The 21,266-nt window shown below is 37.4% G+C and overlaps 1 protein-coding gene and 1 pseudogene across 2 annotated transcripts in view; both read left to right on the plus strand.

The window, feature by feature from the left end:
• NAV3 (neuron navigator 3) overlaps nt 1-21,266 on the plus strand; it is an 894,692-nt gene that overhangs the window by 342,326 nt on the left and 531,100 nt on the right. The window lies entirely within an intron of this gene.
• LOC101444229 (phosphoglycerate mutase 1-like) lies at nt 15,083-16,732 on the plus strand (annotated as a pseudogene).

Consider the following 21,266-nt stretch of genomic DNA (forward strand, 5'->3'; position numbering starts at 1 on the left):
TGCTATACTAAAATGTAATTGTTTTTAGTTATTAATCATTCTTTCAAAAGTGTAATTGAATACCTATGTGGATCAGGCACTGTGCTGTACAGTAAGCATATGAGAATAAATAGGATGAGACAGTATTCACATAAGGGTAAGAACTTGTTTTTTGGAGTCAGAAAGCCTGGTTCCCACATATCTGACTGTGTCATCTTCAACACTTAATACTCCAGTTTCACCGTCTGTAAAATCGAAGCAATAATAGTAATAATACAGGCATACCCTGGAGATACCGCAGGTTTTATTCCATACCACCACAATAAAGCAAATATCACAATAAAGTGAGAGACATATTTTTTTTGGTTTTCCAGTGTATAAAAAAGTTATGTTTATGCTATACAGTAGTCTGTTGAGTGTGCAATAGCATTATGTTTTTTTAAAAAATGTGTATACCTTAATTTAAATACACTTTATAGCTAAAAAATGCTAGCCATCATATGAGCATTCAGCGAGTTGTCATCTCTTTTGCCAAAAGAGGGTATTGCCTTGATGACAGTGGCTGCTGACTGATCTGGGTAGTGGCTGCTGAAGTTTGGGGTGTTGTGGCAATTTCATAAATTAAGACAACAATGAAGTTTGCTACATAGATTGGCTCTTCCTTTCATGGAAGATTTCTCTACAGCATATGATGCTATTTGATAGCAATTTACCCACAGTAGAACTTCTGTAAAAATTGGAGTGAATCCTCTCAAAGCCACTGCTGCTTTATTTCAACTAAGTTGATATAATATTCTAAATCCTTTCTTGTCATTTCAAATAAATTCATAGCTTCTTCACCTAGAGTAGATTTCATCTCAAGAAACCACTTTCTTTGTATATCCATAAGAATCAACTCCTCATCTGTTACAATTTTATCATGTCATATCTTCCGGGTCACCTTCTAATTCTACTTCTCTTGCTAGTTCCATCACATCTACAGTTACTTGCTCCACTGCAGTCTTGAACTCCTCAAAGTCATCCTTGAAAGTTGGAATCAACTTCTTCCAAACTCCTGTGAATGTTGATGTTTTGACTCCTCTCATAAATTACAAATGCTCTTAATGGCATCTAAAATGGTAAATCCTTTCCAGTAGGTTTCTAGTTGACTTTTCCCAGATGAAACAGAAATATCACTCTCTGTGGCAGCTAGAGTCTTATGAAATGCATTTCTTTAGTAATAAGACCTGAAAGTCAAAATTCCTCTTTGATCTGTGGATATGGATATTGCATTTGCAGTCATGAAAACAACATTAATCTCATTGTACATCTCCTTCAGAGCTCTGGGGTTAGCAGGTAAAGGACCAGTAATATTTTGAAGGAAATCTTTTTTTTTTTTTCTTTCGCTTTTTCTGAGCAGTGGGTCTCAACAATAGGATTAAAATAATCAGTAAACCATGTTGTAAACAGATGTCCTGTCATCTAGGCTTTGTTGTTTCATTTATAGAGAACAGACAGAGTAGATTTAGAACCATTCCTATGGACCCTAGGATTTTCAGAATGGTAAGTGAGAATTGACTTCAACTTTAAGTCACCAGCTGTGTTAGCTCCTAAAAACATAACCTGTTCTTTGAAGCTTTGAAGCAAGGCATTAACTTTTCCTTTCCAGGTATGAAAGTCCCAGAAGGCATCTTCTTCCAATAGAAGGCTGTCTAATGTACATGGAATATCTGTCCTGTAGAGTAGCCACCTTCATTAATTATCTTAGCTAGACCTTCTTAATAACTTGTAGTTTCTGCATCAGCACATGCTATTTCACCTTGCACCTTTATGTTACAGAGATGGCTTCTTTCCTTAAATTTCATGAACCAAACTTCTGCTAGCATCAGACGTTTCTTCTGTAGCTTCTTTACCTCTATCAGCCTTCATAGAATTGAAGAGAATTAGGACCTTGCTCTGGATTAGGCTTTGGCTTAAGGAAATGCTGTGACTAATTTGATCTATCTAGACCACTAAAACTTTCTCCGTATATGCAAATAAGACTGATTCATTTTCTTAGCATTCATGTGTTCACTGGAGTAGTACTTTCAATTTCCTTCAAGAACTTTTCCTTTGCATTCACTACTCAGCTAACTGTTTGGCAGAAGAGGCCTAGCTTTCGGGCTACCTCAGCTTTGAACATGCCTTCCTAACTAAGCTCAATCATTTCTAGGTTTTGATTGAAAGCGAGAGGTGTATGGCTCTTCCTTTCACTTGAACATTTAGAGGTCATTGTAGGATTAATTAATTGGCCTTATTTCAATATTCTTATATCTCAGGGAATAAGGAGGCCCAAAAAGAGGGAACGAGACTAGAGAACAGCAGGTTAGTGGAGCAGTCAGAACACACACAGCATTTATTGATGAGGTTTGTGTCTTATCTGAGTGTGGTTCATGGCTCTCCAAAACAATTACAAACGTAACATCAAAGATCACTCTTCACAACTCACCATCATAGATTTAATAATAATCAAAGTATTTGAAATAGCAAGAGAGTTACCAAAATGTGACACAAGGGTATGAAGTGAGCACATGCTGTTGAAAATATGATGCCCATAGACGGCTTGCCACAATTTTTAAAAAATGCAGTATCTGTGAAGCAAAATGAAGCAAAGCACAATAAAATGAAGTGTACCTATGCCTGCCTTCACATACTTGTTTTTAGGATTAAATGAAGTAGTGAGATGCAAAGCACTGTACTCAGTGCTTGGCACATAGTAAGTCGTTAGAGAATGTTCGTTGTGTTATATGGTGTTATCTTCGTCAGCAGCGTTATCATCTAGGGTGCAGTGCTCCTTCTGGAGAACAGCATCTCATCCTTAGTGGGGGAGCAGTGGCAACATCAGGAGGGTCTAAGAACTCTTTTTGGAAAAGTTGAGCCCTGAGCTAAGTCCTGGAGGATTGGCCAGCCAATAGATAGCTTGGTGAAGAGAAGGGAGAGTGACATTCCATCAGAAAGATTACCTTTTCTCTGGATGTGTAATTTTAGACAGAGAGATAAATATAAATATTGTTTATTTCTTTGAAATATTTTAAAAATGGAATCAAGGCTTTTAAATTCTACCTTTATCTCTCAGGCCACAGAACTTTACAATTGATAAAAAGTTTATTTTACTATTATAAAAACTTCATGCAGTATTCTTTCAACAACTATTTTTTTTTTTTAAGATTTATTTTTATTTATTTAATTCCCCTCCCCTCCCCCGGTTGTCTGTTTTCTGTGTCTTTTTGCTGCGTCTTGTTTCTTCGTCCGCTTCTGTTGTCATCAGCAGCACAGGAAGTGTGGGCGGTGCCATTCCTCGGCAGGCTGCACTTTCTTTCGTGCTGGGCGGCTCTCCTTATGGGTGCACTCCTTGCGCGTGGGGCTCCCCTACTCGGGGGACACCCCTGTGTGGCACGGCACTCCTTGCGCGCATCAGCACTGCGCATGGGCCAGCTCCACACAGGTCAAGGAGGCCCGGGGCTTGAACCGCAGACCTCCCATGTGGTAGACGGATGCCCTAACCACTGGGCCAGAGTCCGTTTCCCTCAACAACTATTTTAATGAGTGTTTTATTCTTCCTTGAGGACTACATTCTTGTCTAAATTTATGATTCTTTCTGATTCCAGACCTAGGAAAGTCTGGATATTTTTTACTTCCTTTAGCCTTTTAAAAAAAATAAAAATAAACAGTTTTATTAATAGAAGCTTGTCTCTGATTTCCTTTTTAGTTACTTTAATTACATCAGAGTAGGGATCTAGTCATCCTTGGGCAGATCCTCAGAGCCCGATGAATGTTCAGCTGTACTGTGATTCAAGGGTAGTATTCAAAAACAAATTGTACTCCTTTCTAACATATGTATGACATGGTACTCTCAAAAACTTACAGGTAGATTTCTGTGATACAAAAAGTAAACCATGGGGTAGGTAGGACAAGTTTATAGGTGAGGAAATGAGGCTCAGAAATGTGAATTTGCTTGGCTAAGTTGACTCAGTAAATATCAGAACCAGCAGGGAAAGGAGGGTTTCCTGACTCCTCTATTTCCTCTGCAGGAACAATTATGTATCAACACATGCCCCATGTATACAGCTTCTTTTTAAAGACCTCTTGTTGGCTGCACAGCTGGAATGTTGATCTGCAGAAAAATGTAACATTTTTTTCTGCATTTCTTTGATAATTTATAATTCTAACCTACTGATGTTGGACTTGAACTTCTGATTATTTTGACATCACTAGTTTTATTACTTTTTTCATAACTAAAGAAGAACATAGTAGAAATCATTGTAGCATTCACATGATACGAAGTGATCACTTGTCTATTCTTTTAAGCTTCCCAAGGATATTTTCTGTGATTGTATCTTTGACATTTTTCTCACTGATTTACCCCTTACTGGAAGATATCTGACCAAGTGAACACTGTGTTTGCTAGGGTGGACTAGACAAGTCTTAAATGTGACCATCATACAAAAGAAATCATTGTAGTGGCCTAGCAGCCTCCAGAGAGCCCCCAGCGATTCCCACCTCCTGGCATTCATACCCTTGAGTAGTACCCTCCTAAGTTGGGTAGGGCTGACTTCTGTAACCAGTAGAATGTTGTGGAAATGATGGCGTGTGATTTCCAAGACTAGGTCATAATACCCATTGAGACTTCTGTCTTGTTCTTTTGGATAATTTGCCTTGGGGAAAGCCAGCTGCCATCTTATGAGGACACTTAAACAGTTTGTGGAAAGGTCCAATGGTATGGAATTGAGAGCCCCCTGCTTATACCATGTGAGTGAGCTGTCTTGAAAACAGATCTTTCAGTCTCAGAGAAACCTTCAGGTGACGCAGCCATACATGGCATCTTGACTGTAGCCATATGAGTGATGCTGAGCCAGAATCTAGCTAAATTGCTACCAAATTCCTGACCTGTAGAAACTCTGAAAAAAAAGTGTAAGCTACTGAGTTTAGGGGTAATTTATTATGCTGAGCAACAGTTAACTAATACTTCTTTGGAATGGTTTTAGACTTCTTAATAGTTAGGAATTGCTAAAATATCAGTGAAAGATTAAGTGCTCTACCTATTGTTTCGTCTATTTTAAATGAAATACACTCTTTACTTGTTCATCTGTGCTCAATTTGAAACCATACTGATTCTATTAATTGATTTTATTGTTAGTATTTTAACATTTAAATTGAAAATAAGTGAGATATGTGGAAAACAAATAAAATTAAAGTGTCAGACAAAATAAACTGTTGCAATGTATTTTTAACTTATTTATATGGTTTCTCGTACTATTAACAAAATAGCTTGAGTAGGTTCTCCCTTAATGTAATATAAAAATGGTACTAATCTTTGCATATTTCCTTAATGTCAGTATTTTATTAAATTTATTCGTTGATTTTGGTAATGCCCAGAGCAAGAGAGACAGAAGAAAGATGAATTGAAGGAAGATAAGGCAGTAAATATTATTCTGGGTTTACAAATAAATAATTGAATGCATACAAAGTCTAAATAAACTATAAGTAGCCTGTCTAGGTTGGTGCTAGTATCCAAAAGGCTTCTTTCTTTTTGCTACATTGTCAGAATAAGCTTTGTGTTATTTAAGAGCTGTAGCTTGGAAGTCTAAGGGACACAAGAGTTGTCTCAAGTGGTTTGCTCACAAAATAAGAGATTCATTATAATCTTTGCAAAGAATATTTTTTGTATATCAGTCTAAAAATGTATTGAACTCTTTTCATGTAATATTCTTCTTTCTTAACCTTTATAAAACACTCTGAGCATCTTCCAAAAGTGGTTTAAAACATTGCAAAGGGTAAAGATCACTGTCTTCCATGTTTCTTCATTCTTCCTCAGAAACTCTTTTCTCATCACCGTAAGTTTATGAATGTGTCAGAAGCCACATTTCTGAAATATTTAAAAAGAATACACATTCATCAATAATGTATTTTAGATTCATAAGCTTCTGCTGATTAAGGCCATAAACCACCCCAGACACATCCAGAAATCATCACTGAGTCTTTTCTCCTGGCCCTTTGTTCTGACCAGAGTGACTGCATTTCATTATTTTCCTTTACTCTGACAATGCCCTCTAGTCATAAAGTAAACAAATTGTATATATGAAAACTCTTGCTGTGAATCTTGGCACACTTTCTTGTCTTTGCACTTTGATTGCAGGTGTGCTCAGCCCTTGTTAGAAGGCATTCAGCATTCACTGCAGCTGTGCCCTGTCAGATGGATTCACACATGATACATGAAATTAATTCTTTTTGGACTATTGAAGAGATAAATGCCTTTGCTATCACAGGAGATAATTGGGAAGAAAAATGAATATGTTGAGTTCTCACAGTGTGAATTACTTTCTTTAAATCACCATTTCTCTTCATACGTATCTTTTCTTTATTATTATTTAAAGGAACATGAGGAGACATTCCATTCTCAGATGACTTTGAAATGGTTCATTGGTGGGGGGTAGCTGCAATTTTATGTGATAAAATTATATGTGCTATAGTAGTTATGACAAAAATATTGCAATCTCTCCCTTCTCCCTTCGTCTCTCTTGATCTTTCTGCCTCTCTCTCCTCCTTTCTCTCTCTTTCTCTCTCTCTTTTTCCCTCTCTCTCACTCTCTCTCACATACACACACATGCATACTCTCTCTCAACCACTTGGAAGTTTTCAAATATTTAGATAAATAGTCTAGTTCTAGGTGGTAAAATGTAAAGGGTGTAACAAAGGAGACTTCTGAATTTACTTATATTGCTAAAATACAAACAAGTAAATTTTCTTCATTGTAAAATTAAAGAGGGGTTTTACTTGATAAGTACCATTTAGACCAAATCATAGAAATGAGCTATTTTTGGAAATATGTGAGATTCAGCCTTCCCCTCCTCCTGTCCCCAACTTTGCCACTCACAATGTATGAAACTTTGGATACCTTATTTATCTCCCTGAGCCTTGGTTTTCTCCTCTTTACAAACGGGGCTTCATGATTAGTGATGATGAAAATTGCTTATCACATATTCATACATAATAGATGCTCAGTTAAAGTTAGCCTTTTTAAAAAGTCATGATGATGTTGTCAGGCATTGCCAAGTCAAAAATGCAGATACCCCAATGAAATACCACTCATGCAAAGACTTGTGTTTGCACCCAATATTCAAATTAACACTTCTGATTTTAATCACCCATTTTTGTGCTTTTAAGAAAAAGGAACCAAGATAACTGGTTGCTGAAGGAGGAAAAAACAAAAATATTGTGACATTTATATGGAATTGAATGAAAAGAAAATACAGCAAATGTATGAAAACCAATAGGTATAAAATATTTGGGATCAATTAAAAAGTTGAAAAACTTACCTGATATCATGTTAAATGCTTGAAACTCTTGTGGATATGGTAGTGTAAATGGTAGAGAAATGGGAGAAACTAAAGAAAGAAAAAACAATTGGCTCAATTTCTAATACATTAGATAAGCCATTTGTAAAGGACTGGAATTTTTATGTGGGTGATTTCATTCTGAAACTTAGACTTTCTGAGAGAGGTGATAAGCAAACACTTGTGTGATTAAATTTATCATTTGCAAAATGATTTCACCTATATTTTTTAGATCAATAACTACAGTATCCCAGGATATGGTTAGCATTAGAAGCCTTCCTACCACTGTGTGGCTGCATTTTGTTGCTGTGGTTATAGGCGCAGACACATCTTAGCAATATTCTTCTACCCAACAAAACCTCCATTTTGACAGCCCATCACATCTGAGAAATGAACCACTAAAGCCTTCTGGATAAAATCCAGTACTCACTGTGTTTAAACCCTGGGATGAAGCAAAGCTAAAATAGTTGGCACTGAACTCTAGCTCTCAACCACAAAGTTCTATTGCACCTCCCCTTTGAACTAAAAAAGACCCAGCAAATGAAGATGACCCTCAAATGATTATCAGAGAATTCATATTTCACTGTCCCACATTCTATATCACCAGGATTATCAGATTTGTGCAAATACAGCATATAGGTATCTGTGATTTGGGTCAGGGGTGATGTTGGAATGGCACATCCAAATTTCAGGTTCATGGTCTTCCGAGAATATTTTGGCTCCCTTGTCTTTCTTACATAGCACTTACCACATTTGTTATTATTATTTCTTTATGCAGATGAGGAAATTGAGTAGAGGAAGCAGAAAACCCATAGCTTTTACATATATATATTTAATTAATTTATTAAAATATATCATTCACACACAAACATACATAAACAATAAGTGCATAGCAATAGTTGTTGAACTTACAAAACAAACATATATATAACACTAGACAAGACCCTCATAACTCACCTTGCCACCAACATCTTGCATTGTTGTTAAACCTTTTTAACTAATTATTAAGTATTGTCAAGTATTACTACTAACCGAAGTATTTTCCCCCAGCCCTCCCTATTATTATCTTTATATCATTTCTATGTGAACATACATAAGCAATTAAGTGTATAGTAAAAGTTGTGAACTTACAAAGCAAACATGCATAACAGGGGTCCCATACGTCAACCCTCCACCAACACCTTGCATTGTCATGAGACGTTTGTTACAAATTATGAAAGAATATTAGCAAAATCTTACTACTAATTATTGTCCTTATCTTATATTTGGTGTGTTTTTCCCCCAACATATGCTATTATTTTTTAAATATATTTTTTATGACAGAAGTTGTAAACTTATAAAAACAATCATGTGCATGTGCAGAATTCCCAAACAACACTCCTCTATCAACACATCACACTGGTGGAACATTTGTTACAGATAAGATAATATCATCTGATTGTTACCACATCTATAGTGTACGCTTGGCTTACATTTTCCATACTGCCTCATTATCAACACAGTACATCTTTCGCATAGATACAAGAATATTATATTATTACTGTTAACCACAGTCCATAGGTCACTCCAGTTGTATTTTTCCCTTGCATTTCCAACACTCAGCAGTAGTGATGTATGTTTGCTCAAGCTTACAAATGACACTATTGCATTTGTACCATCAACCGCAATTCTCATTCATCTCTTAGTTTACTGTGCTATTCAGTTCCTAGATTATTCTCCAGTATTCTGTCAATTGGCATTTAAATCCCTAGACTACCATTTTCAGCCACATCCCCATTTATAAACCAGCTGTTACTATTTGTTACCATCCACTCTATACATTTCCACACTTTTATAGTAAAGCTAATTAAAACTTCTACATACATTAAACATCAGTAATCCACTCAGTCCTCCTCTTATCTCCTTTAAAAATCAACCCCATACCACCAGGTCTTGAAGATATTTTCCTTCAATTTCTTCTAGAAGTTTCATGGTTCTTGCTTTTAGTTTTAGGTTTTTGATCCTTTTTGAGTTAATTTTTGGAAAAGGTGTGAGATAGGAGTCCACTTTCCTTCTTTCGGCTATGGATATCTAGTTCTCTCAGCACCATCTGTTGAATGGATTGCTCTGCCCGAGCTGTGTGAGTTTGACAGACTAGTCAAAAATCACTTGACCGTACATGTGAGGGTCTGTTTTTGAACCATAAATTTGGTTCCATTGGTCTATTGTGTCTATCTTTAGGCCAGTACCATGCTGTTTTTACCACTATAGCTAGGTAAGATTTAAAGTCTGGAGATGAGGGTCCGCTTTTCCTTTTTATGATGTTTCTGGCTATTCAGGAACATTTATCCTTCCAAATAAATTTGATGATCATGTTTTCAATTTTTTCTTTAATGCTGGTGGAATTTTTATCAGGATTGCATTGAATCTGTATATCAATTTGAGTAGAATTGACATCTTAATGATATTTAGTTTTTAAATCCATGAGTATGGAATGATCTTCCGTTATTTAGGCCCTGTTAAATTTCTTTTAACATTGAGTTTCAGTTTTCTGAATACAAGTGCTTTACCTTGGTTAAGTTTATTTCTATTTGAGTTTTATCTGTCATATTGTATTTTCACCACTCTTTTGATACTTTTAGTTACTTTTATTGATAAAATCATCATTTCCAGACTCTCTTTCATGCTTCTCTCTCCTGTCTTTTTTTTTTTTTTTTAGGCTCTAGCACACCCTTTAGTATTTCCTGAAAATCTGGTCTCTTGCTTAGAAATTCTATTAGTTTCTGTTTATCTGTGAATATTCTAATCTCATCCTCATTTTTGAAAGACAGTCTTGCTGGATATAAGATTCTTGGCTGTAAGATTTTCTCTTGTAATATCTTAAATATATCAGACCACTGTCTTCTTGCCTCCATGGTTTCTGGTGAAAAATCAGCACTTAATCTTATTGGGAATCCCTTACATGTTATGCATTCCTTTTCTCTTGCTGTTCTCAGAATTCTCTCTTTGTCTTTGGCATTTGACATTCTGATTAGTATGTGTCTCGGAGTTGGTCTATTTGGATTTTTTCAGATGGAAGTACGTTGTGCTTCTTGAACATAGATATCTATGTCCTTCAATAGGGTTGGGAAATTTTCCACAATTATTTCTTCAAATATTCCTTCTGCCCCTTTTCCCTTCTTTTCTCCTTCTGGGACACCCATTACATGTATGTTTGCACACCTTTTACTGTCATTTAGTTCCCTGAGACCTTGTTCAATTTTTACCATTCTTTTCTTCATCTGTTCTTTTGTATGTTCACTTTCAGAGGCTATTTCTTCAAGCTCACCAATCCTTTCTTCTGTCTCCTCAAATCTGCTATTATATGATTCCAGTGTATTTTTAATTTCATTGATTGCAGCTTTCATTCCCATAAGATCTGCTATTTTTCTATGTATGCTTTCAACTTCTTCTTTGTGCTCATCCGGTGTCTTTTTAATATCCTTAATCTCTTTAGCCATCCCATTGAATTTATTAAGGAGATTTGTTTGAATATCTATGATTAGTTGTCTCAACTCCTTTATGTCATCTGGAGGCTTATCTTGTTCCTTTTTCTGGACCATATCTTCCTGTTTCTTGGTGTGGATTGTAATTTTCGGTTGGTCTCTTGGCATCTGGCTTATTAGAGTATTTATTCTAGGTGTAGTTTTTCTGTTTAGTTTAGGGTTTCCTGCCCTTTCTCCCTCACTGGTTGTGCAGTAGGAGCCAAGGATATAATTGGTGCTATAAGCTGTGGAGGCTCAAGTTGCCCCCACTGCCCCAGGGATCAATGAAGCTTCTCCCAACTTTCTCCTTTGCCAGAGGTAGGGACAGAGTCAGAGCTGTGTGTAATTACCCAAGTCGTGCAGGCCTAGACTGTAGTTGCCCAGAAAGACTGATGAAGCTTCACACCCCTTTCTCATCTGCCTGGGGTGGGGATGGAGCTGCAGGTGTGGGCAGCAAGTTATGCAGTGTGGGTCCAAGATGGCTGCAGTCACCCTGGTATACTTCCTATTATTCAGTTTGTGCCAGCCAAAGATACCAGAAGTTACCAGGATAGGGTGGTAAAAGGCTTGCCAGTCTCCTCCCTGCCAGATATGGGGCTGAAGGCCAGCTTAGGGCTGCAGGCCAATCTGGGTAACCAGTTCCTCCCATCACTGTGATTTTCGGTCAACCTGGCTTCCCCTCAGGCTGGGGGCAGAGTCAAAATGGCGGCCACTCCCTCTTTTCAACTTGGACAGATTCATACCCCAGCTGTTCCTATGGTTATACCTTAGGCAGCTGAGTCTACAAATCAGTAGCCAAAATTGGCAGCCAGCCATCTCTTCCTCCCATTTTTGGGAAATGGAACTTCTAATTCCAGTCACAGAATAGCTCCTGGGGTGGCTTGTACCACAATCCTCTGCAGCTTGGCTGGTAATTCCCCAGAGAGGCTAGTGCAGGTCCCCACAGCTTCCTCCCTGCTGTAGGGGTGCTGGGGCCAAGGCTAGAGCTGCAATCTGACTTAGATGGAAAGAAGCCCGTCCCCACCAGCACTGGGATTTTCAGACCACCCTGCTTCCCCTCCTGCCAGGTGTGGAGTTAAGATGGTGGCTCCCGGCCTCTTTCTGACTCAAAAAGGCTCGAACTTCAGTTCTCAGATTATACTGTTGCCCACTGAATTTACTCATCAGTAGCTGAAGTTGCTGCCCACCCATCTCTTCCTCCCCTGTTTTGGGGAAGTGGAGCTTTCATTTCCAGCTGTGGAACAGCTTCTGAGGCAACTTGTGCCTCCAGTGGAGGATGGACACCAGCCTCCGGGGCGCAGAGCACTCTACTTATGATACTTCTCTGCAGATGGGCAGTTTCCTCCATCCATTCCTTCAAGGATGTGGCAGGATGTTCTTCTGGCCTCCTGAAGTCCCCAAACAGGTTCTTCAGCTAGTTCCAAAGAGCTCTGGGTGTTTATAAACTGCCCTGTAGCAGGAGCTGACTGTAGGAGCTCCTTACTCCGCCGCTATCTTGCTGGTTGTCCCACAGCTTTTTACTCCAAGTCTAATAAGTTTCCCATTGCAGTGCATTGATGAAGGTGTATTGTGTTCTGCATGTTGTGCATCCTTATGAAATTTGTGGTAGAAGTTGGAGGAGAAATGATTATGGGCACTAAGAAAATATGATGTATTAGCTAGTTGTATTTCAAAAAAAAAATGAAGGCTTCCTGTTTAAGTTCTGGCTTTGGCAGATTGTGTTATATTAATCATGTTAATTTTGTTATATTTTCTAATAAATTTTAATGTGGAGAATTTCTGACATGTAAATTTGAATGAAATATATATGTATGTATGTCCATACAAATGTATATGAATATACCATGCATATTTAAATGTGTATATATACACAGACATATATGCATACATAAAGTTTAGAAAAATTTATTTTCTACCACATTGCCTGGTGTCTAAAACAATACCGAAATTGAGATGCAGAGAAAGCAGTTCTTTTTATTGTCATCCAAATAGCCACATAAAGTACAAATTTGTATGTGCCCTGAGAACACAGTGATTTCTAGTTGGAAATTTGTTGATATTTATGTTAGAATATTATTTCATAATAGAAAGTGATGGATTCCAAACAAAGCATACAGAATGCGTGATTTAGCAAACATCAGGGCACGGAGAGGAGTGATACACACAAGTGTCTGCTTTGGACATCCTGGTAGGGGTGGCTTTGAGGTTAGAACACATTTTTATGAGCATGAATATCTTCTTTTCAAATTAAAAGATAGAAATTTTCTGATACTAAAAGTAGACTGATTCTTAACTTAAAATTTTTTAAGGCCAAAAAATAAAATAATGTAAATATATACATACATACATACATACATACATACATACATAAAATCTGTTTTATTTATCTTAGTCAATGATAAGAGCATCTTGATTTAAGATGACTTCATAGAGGTTAGTCTGATAATATATTTGATGGATTAGAAGGAAACAGAACTGAGGACATGGGGAGGAGAATGTCACAGAAGAACAAGAATAAATCTCAAGGGCTTATAGTCTATCATAGGTTCTTAACTGAGAATGTGAAAAGGTTTGGAGATATTATTTAGTTATTATGATGCCTGGGTGATGCCTCTGGCATTGAGTCAATAAGAGCCAAGAATGCGAAACATCCAAAATTATGAGAGATGCCCTGCACAATGGAGAATTTCCCATCCAAAGTGCCAGCACAACCATTTTAGGAATTGTGTACCAGTGTTAGTGAGAGTTTGGAGAGATATTATCCAAGAGAAAGCATAATTGGGGATAAGAACCTTCAGAGGAGTCTGTTTTACTCTTTCTCACTGTTATTAAGGGCCAGCATATTCTCTGGAGGTAGAAGTGTCTTTATCACTTGTCATCCTTGTCTCAAAGAATATGCAAATCCCACAATTGTCCTTGTTGTAAAAGAATCAGGAAGATAATTCTTATCAGGAACATAAAGACAACTATTTCAACCTTTAAATTGTTGGCAACTTTATCCACTGGAGAATTATGGATGAAAAGATTTGTAAAAACAAAACAAAACAAAACAGAACAAAACCAAAATTAAGGTACGCATTTAAGAATACATCTCCTTAAAGAAAATAAGATTACAAGTAACTAGATTCATTCCCCTGCTACACAAGTGAAATGATTATAGAAAGAAATTCTATATCTAAATTCACCTATTCTTTCAACACATTTTTCTGAGCACTCATTGTGTATCAGGCACTGTTCTAGGAATCAAGCATGAAACGATGTCTTAATAGAAACATAATAATAGGGAAGGTAGAAAGTAACATATAATGACAAGTAGTGCCTGAAGTATTGGAAAGACTGAGTAAGGGGGTAGAAAAGGACAGAGGGGTGTTATTTTAGGATAGGCTAGCCAGGAAAGAACTCTCGGAGGAGATATTTTAGTTTCCTAGTTGCTAAAACAAATACCATCCAATGGGTTGGGTTAACAATTAGATTTTATTGGCTCATTGTTTCAGAGGATGGAAGGTCTGCTTCTCCTGGGGTTGGTATCTTCTGGCTGGTAATCTTGGGGTTCCTTGGCTCTTCTGTCATGTGGCAATACACATGGCAGTGTCTTCTTTCTCTTTTGGGTTCTGTTAGCTTCCAGCTCTGACTGTTCCTTGTGACTTGCTTTTCTGTACCTAATTTTCTTTGCTTATAAGGATTTCTACCATATTAGATTAAGGCCCATTCTCATTCAATTTGGGTACACCATAACTGGTAACATTTTTTAATGTCCTGTTTGCAGATGGGTTCACTTCTGCAGGACCAGGAGTTGGGACCTGAATATGTCTTTTGTGGGGACATGATTCAATCTCCTACAGGAGGAGACATTTCAGACTAAAAACTAAATAAAGAGCAAAATAAAGCAAGTGAATATGAAGGCAGGCAGAGTTGGGGGTGGGGGAAGCAATTCAGCAGAGCAGTTAGCTAGTGCAAACCTCTGAGCCTAATTGGTCATACTGAGGAACAGTAAGGAGACCAGAGAACAAGAGTCAAGAAGCAGGAAATAAATTCAGAGAGGTAGCCAAGGGCCAAACACTTAGAACTCTCTGGTAGTTCATGGAACAGCTTTTGCTTGGAGTGAGCTAAGAAGCCACTGGAAGATACTAAGTTGAAAAATGATATGATTTGATCTGTATTTCAAAAGGATCACCCTGCACTTTGTGTCCAAAAGCTGGGGGTAGGCTAAGAGTATAACAGGGAGAGTAGTAACAGTGTCCATGAAGGATGAAGGTTGTCTTAGCCCAGGTGATGGCCATGTCGGAGCAAGAAATGGCTGCTGGATGTATATGTTTTGAATGTATTTTTTATATTCAAATGTAATATATGCTGATGGATTGAATTTAGGTTGGAAAAGAAGTAGAGGCAGAGTCGAGGATGACTCCAGGGTTATGCTTTACTTACAATTTATGGGGTATTTCATTTGAGGAACTAACATGTTGCAAAAATTTAAAGTTGACATTATAAAAATAGTTTCAACTTTGTTAAGCCCCTTAAAATACTACAGTATAATTCTAGGCAGTCATCTATTCCCTCCTTAATTCTCAGTGTCTCAGTGGATTCTTCCAACCTTTGGTTTTGCTTTTCAGTGGCTTTGTGGTAAAATAGTCAACACATAGGATGAGGTTTATATACACATGTAGGGAATACTTTGTAGAGAATTGCAGTATAAATAACGGTGAAGTTGTTAAAGTGTGTATTTTGGAAGCAGACTGTCTGGGTTTAAATGCTGACACCATCACTAATGAGTTCTGAAACTTTTGGTTACCCTCCTTTTTTTCTCATTTGTAAATTCTTTATAAGTTCTTTGTAGGTGCTTAGTGGTTTTTTATTATCTATTAATACCCTTGCTAATTAGAATAGCTATGTAATGATTTACATTTAAAAAGTGGTATCTATTGAGGTAAATGTTCTGAATATTGCATAAACTCAAAAAGCTAAAATGAATAATTGAAAATTAGCTCTACATAAAATGAATAGGTGTGCCGCATTTCAAAGCCATCTCTGTGGCCGCCTTCAAACTGTTGCTGATCTGGCATGGCGAGAACATATGCAATCTGAAGAACTGCTTTAGCAACTGGTACAACGCTGACCTGAGCCCAGTGGGGCATCAGGAGGCAAAGCGTGGCCGACAGGTACTGCAAGATACTGGCTTTGAGTTTGGCATCTGCTTCACCTCAGTGCAGAAGAGCTCAATCTGGACACTGTGGACCATGCTGGAAGCCATTGACCAGATGTGGCTGCCAGTAGTGAGGTCTTGGTGACTCAATGAGCAGCACTAAGGGGGTCTGACTGGCCTCAATAAAACAGAAACTGCTGCCAAGCATGGAGAAGCCCAGGTTAAGATCTGGAGATGCTCCTATCATGTCCCACCACCACTGATGGAACCTGACCATCCTTTCTACATCAGCATCATTAAGGGTCGCAGGTGTGTAGACCTCACTGAAGATCAGCTCCCCTCCTGTGAGAGTCTAAAGGATACTCTGGCCAGAGCCTTGCCTTTTTGGAATGAAGAAATAGTTCCCCCAGACCAAGGAGGGGAAACAGGTATTGATTGCAGCACATGACAATAGTCTTGGGGGCATTGTCAAGCATCTGGAAGGTCTCTCTGAAAAGGCTATCATAGAGCTGAACCTGCCCACTGGTATTCCCATTGTCTATGAGTTGGACAAGACCTTAAAGTTAATCAAGCCCATGCAGCTCCTAGGGGATGAAGAGACCATATGTAAGGCCATGGAAGCTGTGGCTGCCCAGGCCAAGAAGTTAAGACTAGCAGACTACTATCTCAAGGAACCCCCTCCTTGCCCATCCCCTTCCTCTACATCTTGCTCCTACATTTGTGACATTGACCACATCTCTAGGCATTGTAAGTTGTAGCTGCAGATGGGGGACCAGTGACTCCCATTTTCATTTCAGCCATTTAGTCTTTTGTACCCACTCCACTCAAAAAGGCTGGTTAGAATGGCTCCTCTGGGGCATGGGTCCATGGTCCAGGACCTAGGTAGTGACCCTGGCGTTCTTGCGAGTGCCTTATTTACTGAGGACCTGCTTGAGCATGAGACAGGGAGCAACCATGCTAGTCATGACCAAGGAGGGGTAGCAAGAACCTATTCCCAGGAGCCTGTACTATTCCTTAGCCAGTTCATTCCCTATCAGGGGCCTTTGCACTAGTCATTCCAGTGGAAGATGAATGTAACCTACATGGTGATTTAAGAAACACAATGACTTATTTCCTCCCTAACCCCAGAGGAGCTGGCTCCGGAAGGTTGGGATCAACCCTGAATGTTTATGTGTTACATTTACTTTTGCAAAATGTATATTAAAAATACAAAAACCCTCTGGGGTTTCTAGTGGCAGTTGAAATAGCAGTCCCACATGTGGTCATCAGAAAATAAGCCATTCCTTACACCACTGTGGGATAAGCTTTTTTACTTCTAAGGAGTAGGAGTTCATCCTGTTGTATATTTTAGAATCCCTCCTTCTACTGTTATGTGGAGTGTCCTCCACTGTTTTGTGACAGCAAAATACCCCTTGATCATGAAACAATGTGTCCGATTTCTTAATCATGTTCCAGTTGCTTGGCCCAACCACTTGGGCTCAGTACTCAGTTTGAGCATAACTGTATGAACTTTTTTTCCAGATTAGTATAATAAAGGAGTGATGTGCAATAAAAATAAATAAAATAAAATAAAGAAGCAAAACTCAGTTGATAAATTGATATGTTAAAAATTATATAACTTTACTCTTGACTAACACATTTTAGATTTGTAACCTGAGCAAAGAAACACAAGTTTTTACAATTATTTGTGTCATTAAGTTATTATGTTATTCACTTGTTTTTTGTTGTTGTTGTTATTTTTTTTCCTCTCGCTCTCTTTGTGAATTGCTTTGCAGAAATCCAAAACCTAAATGGATCTTCTGCATTTTCCAGAATTTAAAATTTCTTAATAGAATCTCAAATACATTGAAGATACTAAAATGTGCATATTAGTAAGCCTTAGTTGCTCAGATATTGGTAAATCATTTTACCATATTGAAGAAAGCTTTTTAAGAATACCTAAAACAACAGTTTTTCAAATGTTGATTGATATCTTTCATGCTTCATAACTTTATCCTGGCATAGAAATAATAAACTTGTCAAAAACGAGGGCTGACTAACTTTTGAACCCATAAATACCGTCTTTCTTTAGAAACTAGTAACAGTGTTCTTACTGGGTTGAATGTAAGTATTCAGTAAATATTTGTGTCTTGATTAATGTCTCATTATAAATTTCATGTGCAAAATGAAGTAAAATAGAAATTCTGAGAATGCTGTATTACACAAATAGAGCAGTAAATAATATGGCTTGCAAAGTGTAATTGTGATAAGTGACCTCCAGTCTGACATTTTGAATCTGACCTGACAATATTTGGGAAAGTTATGGGTAAGTATGGTTCCTTTCTCTCTCTCGTTCTCTTTACCTCTTGCTTGAATTATTGCAATACATTTTTACTCTAATATTCCCTATAGTAAACTCTAAAACATTAAACTTCCTCTGCAATGTGGTATGAAACTACCTTTCCAAGGAAAATGCCTTATGTTCCTCTAGATGTATGCTATGCTACTGTCATGATGTACAGTATGCCCTATTAACGTTTTACATTAATTAAAATTCTGTTCTTCTTAAAATGATGTTATTCTTGCTATATTTTTCTGTTGGGTGTCCTGGGAGTGCCTGGCATGGTAAAAATTGGAACACTGCAGGTTTGCAGGAGAACAGGAGGAACTACCTTGTACAGAGGTTGGGTTCTTGACAGGATTTTGTAAATAGTACTACCTTCCAGGTCCAGTAGCCTTAAAATTCCCAAGGTCTTTCTAAGGGAGTCTGGTCTGAGACCAACTCACAGCAACAACGGTTGCAGTAGTAGTTGCTGAGGACAAATCCACAGATTAAGCACAAGTTGTTATGGAAGCAAGTGCAGAGAAAAACAGCAATCAGGAACTAGCAATGGATTCAAGGACTCAACTGAATAGAGTCAACATTAGCTAGGAAAGCTTCAGCCAGGTCTTCTTTTAGATGCTCTGGGGAAGTAGGAATATGAACAGGACACAAATCTACAGCTTCCTCTTACTCATGGTGAAGCAACTCCCACTACAGAGTCTATCTTAATACTGGTTGAGAGGTGGACTCTGCCTCCAGATTAGCAAATTATTACTTCTGGTACTTTCAACACCTCAGTCAGCCAGGAGTTTTGCTGTCCTTCAAGGATGTCTGATGAACATAGTTTTCTTCAATCTCCTAGGCGATCTCTTTGTGTTCTGTGCTTCCAATAGCATGTGTTTTTTTAAATTGTTTTATGGAGCCTAATAGAGTTGGCTTTGTAACAGCGTAAACTATATACCTTTGGACCACTGCTTCTATTCCTCCCTATCACCTTGACCATAGGTAAGTGTCTTTTTGTATTTAATTGTGTGGGAAATATTTTAATAAAATGAGGAGAGAACAGGTGTTATTTTCTTGGCAGCATTTTCCTATTGTCTTAACTGTTTATATTTCAAGTTTTAGCCTCCAATAAACTTCCCTTCCTTTGTCAGATGTATGGGACAAAGACAAGTCACACTTGAGACTTTAGTCACCTATTTTTAGGCTTCTGTATGCTGGGTGAACAACTTGCTGCTCCTTAAACAGATTATACATTAAAAACTATAGAGTACAAAGGCAGAAATATCATACATTTGGTGATAATTAGTAGTGTTCATTTCCTCACTAAGTACTAGGGCATACTATAGTGTTTCCATAGCAACTTCTGTTCTGTTCAATTAACTGCCTAATGTGAACGTATGAATAAGTGTCTGTGTTTAAGGAAAAAGCACCCAAACAAAAGGGTGATTTAAAGAGTTTACAGTTATAGATGTAAGCACATTGGTTATACCTCATTTTGTATTTTACTTTTGGAAACACATTTTTGCTGTCTTCAGTTTCTGGATGTAATGAGGGAAAAAACATAAGGAGTGAATGAATGCTAACGAATTTCTAAACAGCCTACTGAACCAGATTCTCCCTGTCCCTCAGCTACTCCCTGGTTGTAAATTATGCAAATGTACAAACTGCCTGAACTCTTTCAGGATACTAGGGCACCATTTGGCAAGTAGCTACTCTAAGGAAATAATCCATCATGGGGAAAAAAAAAGAAAAGAAAAGAAAGAAACAAAGGCTGCTTCTCTAGTGATTAAATCAGGGTTGCTTTATTTTATAAAATGTCCCTGGAAAACAGGATTGGTATTATGTTAATTTTTCTGAAGAGAAAAACTTTGATATTATCAGCAGAGATTTCTAAACTGTGGTTCACAGCATACTTTAGAAGAGACAGCAGTGATTTTTCAGTCAATGAAATGAATTCAAATTCTAGGGTCCCATACTAAGGCTGTGACTACACCAAGTTTCCCCACCATCAGGATGGTAATTAAACTTGACATTGCCTATGTTCTTACTCACTTCCATGCTCTTCTATGTACTATGTCAGATAAGCATGGTAAGTTCCACTATTTTATTTGATTGAAACTTTTGAAATTGTGGACATTCCACAATTTTGACCTTAAAATAAAAAAATGCAATTTCATATAATTCCACCTAATAGGTAGGTGACATTGAAGCACAGAGGCATCTAATGTCACATGATCAGTTGGTGGTATATAAAGGCCTATCCATTCTCTTCAATCACTATGTACTGTTTGCGTAAATAACTATCATGGCCTGGCATATTACAGGCAACCAGAAATCATTAGTTCCTTCTCCATTTCTTATTACCACCTGGGGAGTGGGTTGAATGGAGAGGGAAGCCTAACTATGACTTCTCTGTCTGGTCTTGTCTGCTTGTTTTGGAGCTTTGGGGAAGAATTGAGATGGGGATGAAGAATCAAGAAAATTGTCTTATAATTTTAAAAATAATTATTTTCAGAAGTTAATCTAGAGTTTCTGCATGTCAAGTCTTGCTCTTGAAGTAATTAAAGTGATAGTTATAATAGGCATTTTTCCCTAGAAATGTGGAGTTTCACTGAGATCTGTAAAGAGGTTCATCAACAAAAACTGTATATTGTTTTTGACACTTATGCCAGAAGTAAAATCTAAAAGATTTCAAAGCATTTTATAAGTAATAAATAATTGACTTAAAAGTTGAAAGAAGAAACGAAACCAGTTTAAATCCTAAAGTAACATTTTATATTAGTATTGAAATTATTTTTATTTTTATTTCAGTTCAATTCTTCTTATATATGTAAAGTTTAAAGTCAAGAAATGTTTTAATTGTCCACCACTATTTTATTGATGGAGCTGTTGCAGGATCCCTATTTCCATTTGCTACTTTAACTTTACTTCTTTAGGTAAGGATATTAAAATATAATCATAATATTCTATTTAAAAATAGCATTCCA

Source organism: Dasypus novemcinctus, chromosome 12, assembly GCF_030445035.2.
Source record: "Dasypus novemcinctus isolate mDasNov1 chromosome 12, mDasNov1.1.hap2, whole genome shotgun sequence".
In the NCBI taxonomy this organism is placed as follows: Eukaryota; Metazoa; Chordata; class Mammalia; order Cingulata; family Dasypodidae; genus Dasypus; species Dasypus novemcinctus.